General features: G+C 41.1%; 1 protein-coding gene and 1 long non-coding RNA gene across 6 annotated transcripts in view; one reads left to right on the top strand and one right to left on the bottom strand.

Annotated features, from left to right (window-relative positions):
- HPSE2 (heparanase 2 (inactive)) overlaps positions 1-13408 on the bottom strand; it is a 633877-nt gene that overhangs the window by 132820 nt on the left and 487649 nt on the right. The gene's annotated exons all lie outside the window — the stretch shown is intronic.
- On the top strand, positions 3920-12848 carry LOC117308484 (uncharacterized). Its single transcript, XR_004522499.2, has 3 exons — positions 3920-5770; positions 5916-6020; positions 10725-12848. It is a non-coding gene; the product is annotated as an uncharacterized lncRNA (long non-coding RNA).

Here is a 13408-nt window from a genome sequence, read left to right as displayed (position 1 = left end):
TGGATCAGAGATCTACACGTAAGAGCCAACTATAAAACTCTTAGAAGAAAACATCGGAGTAAATCTTTGTGGCCTTGGATTAGACACCAAAAGCATAAGTGACAAAAAGAAAAATATATACGTTGGATTTTATCAGAATTAGAAACTTTTGTGCTTAAAGGACACTATCAAGAGAATGAAAAGACAACACACAGAACTGGAAACATGTTTGCAAATCACATATCCAATAAAGCATTTGTATTATTAAGAACTCTTACAATCCAACAATAAAAGACAAATAGGCCCCCACTTAAAGAATGGCAAAGAATTTGAACAGACATTTATCCAAAGAAGATTCATAAATGGCCAATAAGCACATGAAAAGATGCTCAACATCATTAGTCATTAGGGAAGAGCAAATCAAAACCATAATGAGATATAAGTCACACTCACTAGGATGGTTATAATCAAAAGACAGACAATAGCAAGTGTTGGTGAGGAAGTGGAGAAATTAGAACCCTCATACATGGCTTGTGGGAATAAAAAATGGTGAAGTCACTTTGAAAACAGTTTGGCAGTTCCTCAAAAAGTTAAACACATGACCTAGCAATTTCACTCCAAGGTATATACCAAAGCAAAATGAAAACATATGCTACATAAAAACTTGTACACTTATGTTTAATAGTAGGATTTTTCATAATAGCCAAAATGTAGAAATAGTTCTAATGTCTATCAACTGACGAGTAGGTAAATAGAACATGGTATAGCCATACAACAGAATATTATTCAGCAATAGAAGGGAATGACGTATCGATACATATTACAATACAGATGAGCCTTGAAAACATTACGCTAAGTGAAAAAAGCCAGTCACAAAGGGACACATACTGTAGGATCATATTTATATGAAATATCTAGAATAGGCAAATCTACAGAGATAGAAAGTGGATTAGTGGTTGCCAGAGGCTGGGGGAAAAGGAGAATGGGGAGTAATTGCTAATAGGCATGGGGTTTCCTTTTTGGGTGATATTCTAAAATAGATTGTGGTGATGGTTGCACGACTCTATGAATATATTAGTACTGAAACAATTGAACTGTACACTTTTAGAGGGTGAATGTTCTGGTAGGTGAATTTTTACCTCAAAAAGCTGTTCTTTTTAAGATGCCTAACTTAAGGTAAATGCAAAGCCTTGCTTACTGGTGTGGAGCTGCTCTCTTCCTCAGCATCCCTGATCCTTCCCTTCCCCTCGATCCCGGTTCTAGCTGTTTTAAGGAGAAAGATGACTAAAGGTAGAATTGAGGTCTCCCTTTCTCCATGAGGACCAAAGACCATAGGCGTCCATTCAAGTAAGTTGGGAAACTTTGGGGAGGAAGGAACTCAAACTCTTATGGTTCTTTTAGATACAGGTGCCCAAGTCACCATTCTACCCGTTTCATTGGGGAGGAGGCTCCTGAATTCAACTAATAAGGTTTGGGCAGGGTTTCCAGTAGGAAAAATAAATCTAAAGTGATCTTGTGGGTGAGGCCCTTTGGACCAATTCAATGTCTTGTTTTTGTGGTTTCCAATGTATATTCCCTATAGAATGTGTATTGGCATTGATGTTTTACATGTTTGTGCTGTGAATGCTCATAATATCCAGAGGGGATTCTCCTGATCTAGAAGAGTCACATGTAGAGAAGTAATGAGACATGTATTAGGACATTTACATGTAGCGGGAATATTCACATCTAGTGGGACATGTTAATCACTCCCCAGCCCACCTCCCTATTCTATCTCCAGGTGGTCCCAGGAGGAGAAAGGGAAATCACAGTCTTGATTAAGGTCTAAAAGGCAGCAGGGATATTAAGAGATATAATATCTCAATACTATAGCTCTGTAGGTCCAGAGGAACAGGAACTGGAGACTTATGGTAGATTATCACCAACTGAATTAAGTTGTTACTCCTGCAGCCCCCGCTATTCCAGACATTGTAGCTGCAGCTGAATCCACTGCACAGACTGATGGCACTTGGTATGCTGTCCTGGACATTGACAACACCTTTCCTTTATTTGCCCACAAGGGCAAGGGTCCAGACCAGTTTGCATTCATGGCAAATCTTCAAATATATGTTTGCAGTACTTCTCAGGAGGTACGGTTAATGAAGGGACATTAATTATCTTTTGTCTTTCAGAGCCACCTTGGAACTTTCCTCAGGAAAATGCCCTGCTGTGGCTCTCCCAAACAATCTAATTGACTTCTGGAACTGGATCTGCCATCCATCATCAGATGGCTAAACGTCAGGGGAAGGCTCAGCTCTTGCATTGGTGGAAAGGTTTTAAAGTAGCCCCACTTTCAAGGAGGTAGACATATACATAAATAATAATGAGGAAAATGACAGCTGCCATAGGACAGGTAAACTCTGTATCTCTAAAATATAGTCACTATAAGCAGTGAAACTAACCTGCTGTTGCATGAAATTGAAAATTTGTTCCTTTCTTCCTTTGTTCTTTCATTATTCAGTAAAAATGTAAATCTATAAGTCAGTCACTGTTAAATCCCAGGTTTTATCTCTTGAATCATTTTATTTTACCCTGAAGCCAGCTTTTTATTTTGCTTCCTCATTGCCATTTCTATCTGCCTTGACCGCTAGCAGATATGGTTAACCTGAATTCTTAACTTGACAAAGCTGTGGCAGAACCAACCAGAGGGAGGAGATGAAGTAGTAATGAAGAATCACAGAACTCAGAACAACAGGCTCCGTCTTGCTGTGTCCCCTTGAATAAGTTGCTGGACCTCTCTGAGCCTCAGTTTTCTTCTCTGCCAAACAGGATAAGTATATCTGTGCTATCTACCTGCCTTATCAGGGAGCTGGAAAAGCCAGATGATTTAGTGGGTGGAAATAAGCTGTGGAACTTATGGTGGAACATAAAGAATAAATTAAAAGAAGCCAAAGACGAAAGTTATTATACAAGATACTGAGTATAGTTGTGCTATACAGTTAGTCCTTTTTATTTATTTATTTTATATATAGTGGTGTGTATCTGTTAATTCCATACTCCTAATTTATCCCTCCCCCTCCCTTTTCCCTTTTGGTAACCATAAATTGGTTTTTTATGTCTGTGAATCTGTTTCTGTTTTGTAATATGTTGATTTGTTTTTTTTTGATTCCACATATAAGTGATATAATGTTTGTCTTTGTCTGACTTACTTCACTTAGTATGATAATCTCTAGGTCCATCCATGTTGCTGCAAATGATAATATTTCATTCTTTTTTATGGCTGAGTAATATTCCATTGTATACATATACCACATCTTATCCATTCATCTGTTGATGGACACTTAGGTTGCTTCCATATCTTGGCTATTGTGAATAGTGCTGCTATGAACATTGGTGTGCATGTATCTTTTCAAATTAGTTTTCATCTTTTCCAGATATATGCCCAGGAATGGGATTACTGGATCATATGGTAGTTCTATTTTTAGTTTTTTAAGGAACCTCCATACTGTTTTCCATAGTGGCTGCACCAATTTACATTCCCACCAACAGTGTAGGAGGGTTCCCTTTTCTCCACAACCTGTCCAGCATTTATTATTTGTAGACTTTTTGATGATGGCCATTCTGACCAGTGTGAGGTAATATCTCATTGTAGTTTTTTAAAAAAATATTTAAATATTTATTTATTTATTTTGGCTGCACTGGGTCTTAGTTGCAACAGGTGGGATCTTCACTGTGGCATGTGGGGTCTTTAGTTGCAGCATGCGGACTCTTAGTTGCAGCATGTGGGCTTCTTAGTTGCGGCATGTGGACTTCTTAGCTGTGGCATGTGCACTTCTTAGTTGTGACACGTGGGCTTCTTAGTTGCAGCATGCATGTGGGATCTAGTTCTCTGACCAGGGATTGAACTCAGGCCCCCTGCACTGGGAGCATGGAGTCTTACCCACTAGACCAGCAGGGAAGTCCCACCTCATTGTAGTTTTGATTTGCATTTCTCTAATAATTAGAGATGGGCAGCATCCTTTCATGTGCCTACTGGCCATCTGTATGTCTTCTTTGGAGAAATGTCTATTTAGGTCTTCTGCCCATTTTTTGATTGGTTGTTTGCTTTTCTTTTTTTTTAATATTAAGTTATATGAGGTATCTGTATACTTTGGAAATTAAGCCCTTGTCAGTAGCATCATTTGCAAATATTTTCTCCCAGTCCATAGGTTGTCTTTTTGTTTTGTTATGGTTTCCTTTGCAAAAGCTTATAAGTTTTATTGGGTCCCATTTATTTATTTTTGCTTTTATTTCTTTTGCCTGGGGAGACTGACCTAAGAAAATATTACTACAATTTATGTCCAAGGAATAATTTTCATATATTTAGAATAATGGTCACATTATTATATACTTACTGTCAGGTACTTTCTTAAGCATTCACAAGGACCCTGTGATGTACAAACTATAGGCATCCTCATTATACAGATGATGGAAGATGAGAAAATCTGCCAAATGTGACACAGCAAGTAGACAGTGGAGAGGAATTCACATCCAGATCTGACTCCAGAGCCCAGTCTCTTAAGGACCAAGCTAACTATCTTCTTTTACACAGTGTGCATGCAATACCTGACAATAAACACCTGCCTTCCATATTTCCATTACTAAGTAGTGCTCTGCAGCCCCCAGATTCCCAGTCACTGAGCATCTTTAGAATTCAGTAAGGACTATGATCAGGGAATTGCGAGAGATATAAAGATATGAGAGATGGCTTGTGTTTTCAAGGAGCTTACCGTCAGAGAGAGGAAATTAGATGTACCCCAACAACTCTAATAACGAAAGTGATAACTGCTATAACAGGGTTACAAGAGCCTTGAGAAAAGAGGAATTACTCCCTGTGTGATTTAAAAGTAAAACAGTGTGGTTTAGTTTTATTTTTTAAAGTTTTATTAGTGTCAGTTCAGCTGGGAGGTATGTCTGAAGATACCGGTATAGAAATCTTGACAGTGAATAAGAAAACATCAGAGCTGAAGGGGACCTCAAATGGTCGAGTTCAACACCCACATCTGAGGTGAACCCAGAGTACCCAGTGCCCCAGGATGAATGAGCTGGTGGCAAAAACTGGGATCAGATACAGAACTCCTGGTCTTCCTTCCATCCTAAGGCACTCCTTCCTTCCCACTGTCTAGCAGATGGTGCCCTGGGGCAAGGAGCTTTCTCAGGAACATGTATTCTTCGGGTAACTAATCTTCCAAGTGTCCACTAATGACATCTTGTTGTACAAGCCTTCCCTGACTCTCCCCTCTAGCACTTTCTTTCCAGACAACAGTAATATCTCCTACTTGGAGGTCTGGCTTTGGAGATACTGAGCGAACAAGACAGACCTTAGGGCATCATCTATTAGCTCCCTCTCAAAGGCTCTATGTTCTGCCAACCCAAAGAGATTGTGAACATGGAGAGAAGGAATTTGACTTTTATTTTTTATGTCCCAGAACAACCAAAACAGTGCTTGGCTTTATTGTATGTCACAACACACTAGCATGAAGACATTTAAAAAATGACTGAATTTTTAAACATACACAAAAACAGAATTGCATGACAAACTCCAAAATGTTCATCACCAGCTTCCACAAGTATTGTTATTCTGCCATTCTTGTTTCAGAGCCTGCTGAGAGGTGACAGAGGGTGCACATGGAAATGGCCAGGTCGGTGACAGGGAAACGCAGTAGGCATCAGGCTTGGTCAAGGACCCCAGACGTAGGGGCAGGCAGTGGGATACCATCATTCACACGAAGAGCCAGGAAGCAAAGCAGTTTGCCAAGTGCTGGTGACACAGGTAGGGTCGGGAATCAGGTATGGGAGCCCGAGATAAATTGTACCCAGCAGTTGGCTGGCTGCCTCTGTGCCTGGTGCATGCTTCAGGGTAGTCTTAGAGACACTGCGCAGCCTCTGATGTGTGACAGAGCCTCTCCCCACTGCAGCCTTTGCGGATGCTGCTTCCTCTGCTAGGACGCTCTGCTCTTCCACCAGCTTCTCCCATGGCTGCTTTCCCAGTGAAGACTTCCTCGGCCACACTTCCCAAAGAGGTATCCTCTCCTCATTATTCTTCAACTTCCTACATACCATTCTGAATTTTGTAATTAATTATGTTAGTGTTAGTTTACTTGTTTATTTTTAGTCTCCCCTGCTAGACTGTAATCTCCAATGAGGGCAGGGATCTTGTCTTCCTCCTTTACCTCTATCTCCTCAGAAACTAGAAAAGTGTCTGACATGTAATAGATACTCAATAAATATTTGGCAAATGAATTAATGATAGACAGTTTTAAATTTCTGTTAATATCTTGACTGTTGAAGCACAAGTTGCGTACAAAAGAGTACAGGAAAACGAAAGGGTAATTTTAAATTTCATCAGGGTAAATGGCACCCTGTAACTAAGTGGTTCTCAATTCTGGCTGCACATTAGAATCACTCCGGGAGTTTTAAAAAATACAAACACCTGCCCTCCTCTATAGACAAACTGAATCAGAATCCCTGGGGGGTGGTTCCAAAGCATAGGTATTTTTTTTAAGCCCTCTAGGTGACTATAATGTGCATAGACTTGAGAATCACTGCTCTAATGAAGAAACACTACAAGGATTTTGACATTAAGATGAAGGCAGTGAATTTGGAGCAGAAGGCAGGTCTGCTCAAGTCAGATTTAGAGTGAGTCAAAATGACGTGTTCTATTCAATCCTTTCAATGCTTAAAACCAAATCAGAGATGAAATAAACAGAGATTGATAAGAGTTGAAAGTTAGTGAGTGAAGTACCTAATGACTGATAGATTTTTTAAACTTTATAAATAGTGTAGTGCATTTAAATAAGAATTAAAAACAATATTCTATTTTTAAAGACTTCTGCTTTTATTTAAACAAACAAAAAATCAAAATTGAGCTAGAAAAGACCATGTATTATGTTTGGCTCTCATGGTCACTTCTATCAGAGGCCTATTTCTTGGTTCCTAAATGTCATAACCAGACATCATTGTGCCCTTAATGTTTGTAAATATAATGTTTAAGGTGAAATAACTACAAGTTTGTCATATTTTGGCACTCGCAAAAGATCTTTCCAACCTACCAAAGGCATTCCACTTTTCGTCTCCTTTCATTCTTTTTCTTCCTCCCTCCCTCCCTTCCTCTCTTTCTAGTCAGATTATTTTTAGATAATATTCTAGTGTTTGAGGTGAACCGATGAAGTTAGGTAAGGTGCAGCTTTTCGCATTTCCAGGGCTGGCCTTCTCCTCCATCATCTGAAGGTTGCTTCGAGGATGGCACACTATGCTCCTAAGCTCAAGCACAGTGAGGCTGCAATTGCTTCTTCTCCCTCTCCCTGATTTATTTAGGTTGCTGCACAACTTACTGTAACTGTAATCCCTCAGTATTGCAATCTGGGAGCAGTATAAATGGTTGACGGTAGAGTGAGATTTTCAATTGTTGCTTCTCAGTGATTCATATAATGTGCTGTCATTAGCACTTTTTATGTGACATATCATGGTTTCCAGGGCTTACTGGGCCATTTATAAATACCACATGAAGGTATTAGAGCTAGCGTTGCAGTGTGGTTACTGTCTTAATTGCCTTCAGTGGGAAAGGTTGGCAGCATCTTCTCTGGAGGAAAATAAAATGTAATTTTTAGTTTGTCTTTAACCATTTGCAGTCAATTCCTTTCAAGTGCAGGAATCACAGCTTTCCTCTTTTGTTCTTCTAATTCTCCAGTCACTTAATTTTTGCAAAAAAATTTACTTTTCATACTTCAGCTATCATTACTTGGTTGATTTCCAGGTATCTGTATGAATATTCAAATGTATATTATCTTGCCACAGTTATATTCATTATTAATGATAATTACTGATATTACTGACTTACAGAATTTTACAAAGTGACTTTGTAAAATAATAATAGCTGCTGATATTTGTTGAGTGCTTACTATGTGGTAAAAGATACATATACACTGGTTCATTCAATCCTTTCCAACAATGCTCTGAGATAGACACTATTATTGTCTCCATTTTATGAAGGGAAATGGATGATTGTTGAGGTTTAGTAATCCGCCCAGGGACACAGTAGTAAATGACAGAGCTGGGTCTGAAACTCAGGTCAGTCTGATTCCAGTGCCAATACTTTTAAGCATGACATTCAGATACTCCCCACTCCCTGACCCCAGCACAGTTAGCCCCATTTTACAAAGCAGGAAATGCAAACTCAAGCAACTGGAACACTGTGGTGCTGCCCTGGAGCCTACATCTTCTGATTCCAGGTGCAGAGCTCTTTCTACTTCCCGAGACAGCTTCCACCAGGGTGAGCTGTTCAACTGCTGACATGTGTCACTTACATCCCATGCGCACCACTCAGGTTGATAAATAAGCAACGGATGAAGACTGGTAGTTAAAAATCAGAGGGGCTTCTCTTTAAAGCATCAGGAGCAAAAGAGCTGTGTGCCTGGTCACATGGTGCAGGTGCAGGCTCTGATCTGAGAGGCCAGGGTTCAGAGGCACAGAGGAGGAAAGAAGCAAGTCATGCCCACTGGGCATGCAGCCCAGGCGCTTCAGCCACTGACATGGAGCCGGCCTGAGTCCCAGTGATTGATCCTGCAGCTGAGGATGTCCTTCTCTCAGCAGCCGCAGGTTCCCACAAAGGAAGGTTGCACATGGAGAAGTCTTTGTCAGGGACTCTAATGAGAGGATTGGGTTTCACATCACAGCTACCCCTAAACAGGTACTCTCTGCTTCTTTCATCTTCCTGATGGCTCCCACGGGAAAGAAAAGAAAGAGAAAGGAAGCTACGCCAAGAAACAGGTCACAGGCTAATTTGGCAAGGTTCTGTACCACCCCTGCCCCACCACCTCCAGGTTTGTAACTTTGAGATTCCTTAGTTTTTACACAGCCTGTGTGGCCAACAGAGAGCGATGGGAAAAGCTTTCCTAAGTAATTTTTCATAATCCATCCACCATGACTCTCTGGAATATTAAAGCCTCTGACCCTTTGTACATGACATTGCCTCTGTTTGGAAGATTCTCCCCAGACCTCAAACTCTTCTTCCTGTGGCTAGCTTGCCCTTCTCCTTCAAGATCCAGCTCAGGTACTGTCTCCTCCAGAAAGCCTTCCTTGATGCCCCATTCCTGCCCTCTACCCAGGCTGGCATCTGTTCCTCTTCTGTCCTGCTAAAGCACTTCTGCCATAGTCCCTGCTGACTGATCCATCTCCTATCCACACTGTAAGCTCCTTGAGGGCAGGGACACTGTCTCCAGGGTCCAGCACAGTATCGAGCACAAAGCACAAGTGTAATAAAGCACTTACTTCTTTCTAAACACTCTATTTTTTCTTTTAAAAATAGCCTTTTATTTTTCAGATTATGAAATCAATAATGCCGATTGCACCAATTTTTCATACAAAATCCACAAAGAAGAAAATAAAAACTATCTGTAATCCCACCAACCAAAGAAAACCACTTTTAACATTTAGATGTAGTCCCTTCCAGTAATTTTCTATGTGTACACGTACATATGAAATCAGAATCCTACTGTCATATCTAGTTTTCTCAAGGATTATAACAGTATCTTTTGGAGGCAGATAGAGGAGACATTTTTATCACAATTTGAGTGATGAGAAAACTGGAACCCAAAGACACATGTCTAATGGACGGCAGAGCCGGGACTGGAATCTTTGAACCTTGTCACAGTACCAGGCTCCTGCTGCTCCCCTGAGGCCTCCTCATTAGGTGGTGCTCTTCTTGCAAGAGAGTGTGCAACATCCAGCATCCATGGGACATGGGTTTGCAACTGGATGTTCTTCCTCAGGAAAGGGACAGATTTAAGCTCATCCTGTTTCCACATCATTGTTGTGTAGTGCATAAGAATCTAATGTTTCAAAGGGAAACAAGGATGGAGCACCTAGGATCTCATCCCTGTGATAGGTTAAGAAGTGGAGCTACGCAGATATCATTAAGATGCACAGTTTCTTTCCAATAGCCAAATGACATCTGAACAGTGATGGCTTGGCTCAGAGCATGTTGCTACAGGAACCACAGCTATAGGTTCAATCCCGTCATAGACTAGTGAGTTTTCTATGACCACTGACTGTATTCCAGAACAACGTACACAGCAAGTGTTCAATAACTGTGCATTGGGCTGAATTGAATGTTTATAGTTATTCATAAGCGGTAGTCAGCAAAAAAGAATGTTGCCAGCAAATATAAATATCCCTACCACTATGCCCAGTATAGAAAAGGCTATCCAATGTGAACTACCTTTCTATTTTATTCTAAGCAAAGGACTAAATTGTAATCCCTCAGACACACACCAGATTGTTAGCTCTACAGATGAGAGAACCAAATCTTATTTATCTTCATGTCCCCAGAACACCTAGCCTAGAGCCAGACACATTTGAAGTGTCAATGTTTTTTGAATTGAATTGTATTTGCTAGGCCGGTGTGGGAGTTAAGAAGATGTTGGCTAGTAATTCACTATTCCTTTCCTTGAAAGCTCTGTAAATCAAGCTCTTAAAAAAAGCAGCAAGCTAAATTCCAAAACCGTTTCTTAGGAGAAATGCCCATGGCTGGTGGGGTCTGGACTATGTCCACTGAATGTGCAGATCTCTTCTGCACAAACATCCCTTACTCCCAAGAGAGCGCATGACTAGCCGACAGGCTGTGGAGACTCACAAGTTCCCTCCTTCCCAATGGCGAGCAGGTCAGGGGAAAGGGGTGGGAGTCGAGTGATGAAGCACTGCTGGACTAAATGTTCTCCTCTTCCCAGGAGAAGGAAAATCTCACAAGAGGAGGAGAGTTGGCACATTTCTAGAGGAACAGCCAGAAACAACATGGGCTGTAGTTGAAAATGAGCTTTTCTCAAGACAAAAAGGACTACCTTCAATATTCTCTCTTACCTTAGATTGGAATGGCCTTGCCAGAGCTGGACTGGAATCCTACAAACTCGAATCAAAAGCTGACTGGGTAGGTGGAGGGGTAATATGGGATATGGATTGAGGTGCCATTAGGCTAAGACCCGATAACGACAACAACAGAAATAAAACCACTATCTGCCAATAGGATCTTTTCCTGAAATGCACTGAGCTGAATTTGAAGGGACTGTAATAGAAAATACTGATTTTTCTGGGAGGCAACTAAAACATAACTCACTAATGCCCTAAACTCTTAACACTCTTGAAGATTTAATCACAGTGTAAAACCCGCAAGTTTTTATTGTCAGTGTTTGGATATCAACTGTACAACTCTCTGAAGCGGCAACAGTATGATCCTAGGTCTGTGACCATTGCACATCTCAGGGGCCTGCTGGCAAGGTCTGTCAGATTGGTGCCCGGGTCTAGCCTAGTAAATTCTTTCCGGGAGACTTAGGACATACTCTCCCAGCTGCAAAGTTCTCTGCTTATAAGGTACAGAATTTATTAGCCCAAAGAAAGAGAAAAAGAAAGCCTGCTACCTTTTAAAGTGCTTTTACATACAGTTTCTTTACTAGAGCTTGGCATTTCCAGAAATACAGCTGTGCAGAACATTTGAGCCTTTGTACTAAATCAATAGGACTTGTTTGAGCTTCCAATGAACCTCTGTGCCGCTACTACCTATCAACCAAGGTGTCTCACGGTAGCTTTTAAAGAAAGTCACCTGTATTATCGCTCGTTTGGGGAGAACGAAGCCATGAGAACTTGCATCTTTAACCTAACACATGGCCATGCGAAGGTACATAGAGAGCTGATACGCAATCCAGGTTTGTCCAGCTCCGGAAATCAAACCAGTCTAGTCACCCACAGACCATAGGTTTTCTTCTAGCCTAGGTTTTCTTCTCTCCAGTTCCTCAAGATGCCTGTTCCCATCTCCAGACTCAATTCTGAGACAAACAGTGGCATCAGACCACAGCACAGACACCAAAGAGAGTACTGCAAGAAATAGTGTGGCACGGTGAAAAGAAAATAGCATTTAGAACTGAAAAACTCTGAGTTCCAGCTCTTACTACTTGTCTGACCTTAGATAAGTCACTTAACAACTTGAAAGAACCCTAGTTTCTCTTCAGCAAAATAAGTATAAATAGTCATACTCATCTCACCAGGCTCTCTTCAGAGCAATTATGACAAACTTTTTTATCTTATTTATGTGTTTATATACTTTCCATTTCTCAGTTCACTTCACTAGACTATAAGCTCCAGGAGTTCAAGGACCTTGTCTTTTTGGCTCGTCACAGTGGCTGTTTGCCAGGAATAGCGATCAGCATATAGTACATGATCAAGAGGAGTGAAAGAGATTTGAATGTGTGAAGGAAGGAATAAAGGAAAGACAGGAGGAAGGAAGGACAGAGTGTTTGGAGTTTTACTGATGTGTGGTATATGAAAGTGGTCTGTAAACTGTTAAGTATTATACACATTATTAAATATACAAATAATATTTGGTGCATTAATTATACCAGGGTGATCTTTTAAAAATGTAAGTTAGATCATGTTACTGCCCTGTAGAAAACCCTCCAATGGCTTTTCATACTACTTACAATAAAAGTCAAACTCCTTTTAGCTTTCAAAGCCCTTCGTGATCTGACCCGGGCTGGCCTCATGTCCAGTCTCCCCCTTCCCTGCCAGGCCCCCAGCACTCTGGTGTTCTTATGTTTCCTCAAACATGCCAACTCTGTTCCTGCCTCGGAGTCTTTGTGCTAGCCCCTCCCCCGGCCTGAAAGCTCTTCTGCAAAAATCTGCATGTCTGGCTCCTTCTTGTCACTGGGCTCTTGGCTTAAATGTCACCTTCTCAGAGAGGTCTTCCTTGTATATACTCTAAAGGAGCCCTCACTGACCCCCTCTTATAGTAATCCACTATCTACTTATTCAGGTATCTACTACTAGTCTCTTCCCCAGTGCCTGATGGTCAATAAATATTTACATTTGTGTGACATTATATTTGTTCAGTGCTTACATTTCATAGATGCTTTTCTAATTATTATTTATTTTATCACCACAAGTTTATGAGCTCAAAAGAAAGAACAAACAAAGGAAACCCCCTATGGTTACAAACTGAAAATTCCCTCTCACTCCTCCATACCCCAGCCCCACATACACTGAGAGAGAGGTATCCTGGCCCTGTGAATAAAAGCAACTGTGCCAGTCAGCTTTAATATTTGTGACTTAACTGGAGTCATGTACAATCAGGGATACAATAATTACTTAGTACTCTAATTAGAGGGATTCTTTTGAGACATGGCAATGGTGCTGTTGGGTGCCAAGATGTTCTCTGTTCTGGGCTTGGAGGCCTGGGTAGTGAGAAGAATAGGGGGGTGGAAATGGGCAGGGGGAAGCAAATGGCAGGAACACTCACTGGTTCCAGTTGGGTTTGTTTACTGTGGACCCCAGGGCAGCAGTAATTCTGTAGGAAGATTACTGGACCAGGGCACAGAAGCAGGTTCTAGGGCTGGCTCTACATGCCCCTCCCCCCCACCCCAGGCTA

This window comes from Tursiops truncatus, chromosome 16 (assembly GCF_011762595.2).
Source record: "Tursiops truncatus isolate mTurTru1 chromosome 16, mTurTru1.mat.Y, whole genome shotgun sequence".
Taxonomy (NCBI): Eukaryota; Metazoa; Chordata; class Mammalia; order Artiodactyla; family Delphinidae; genus Tursiops; species Tursiops truncatus.
The sequence above is the reverse complement of the archived record's forward strand: the minus strand, read 5'-3'. Positions and strand labels throughout refer to the sequence as shown.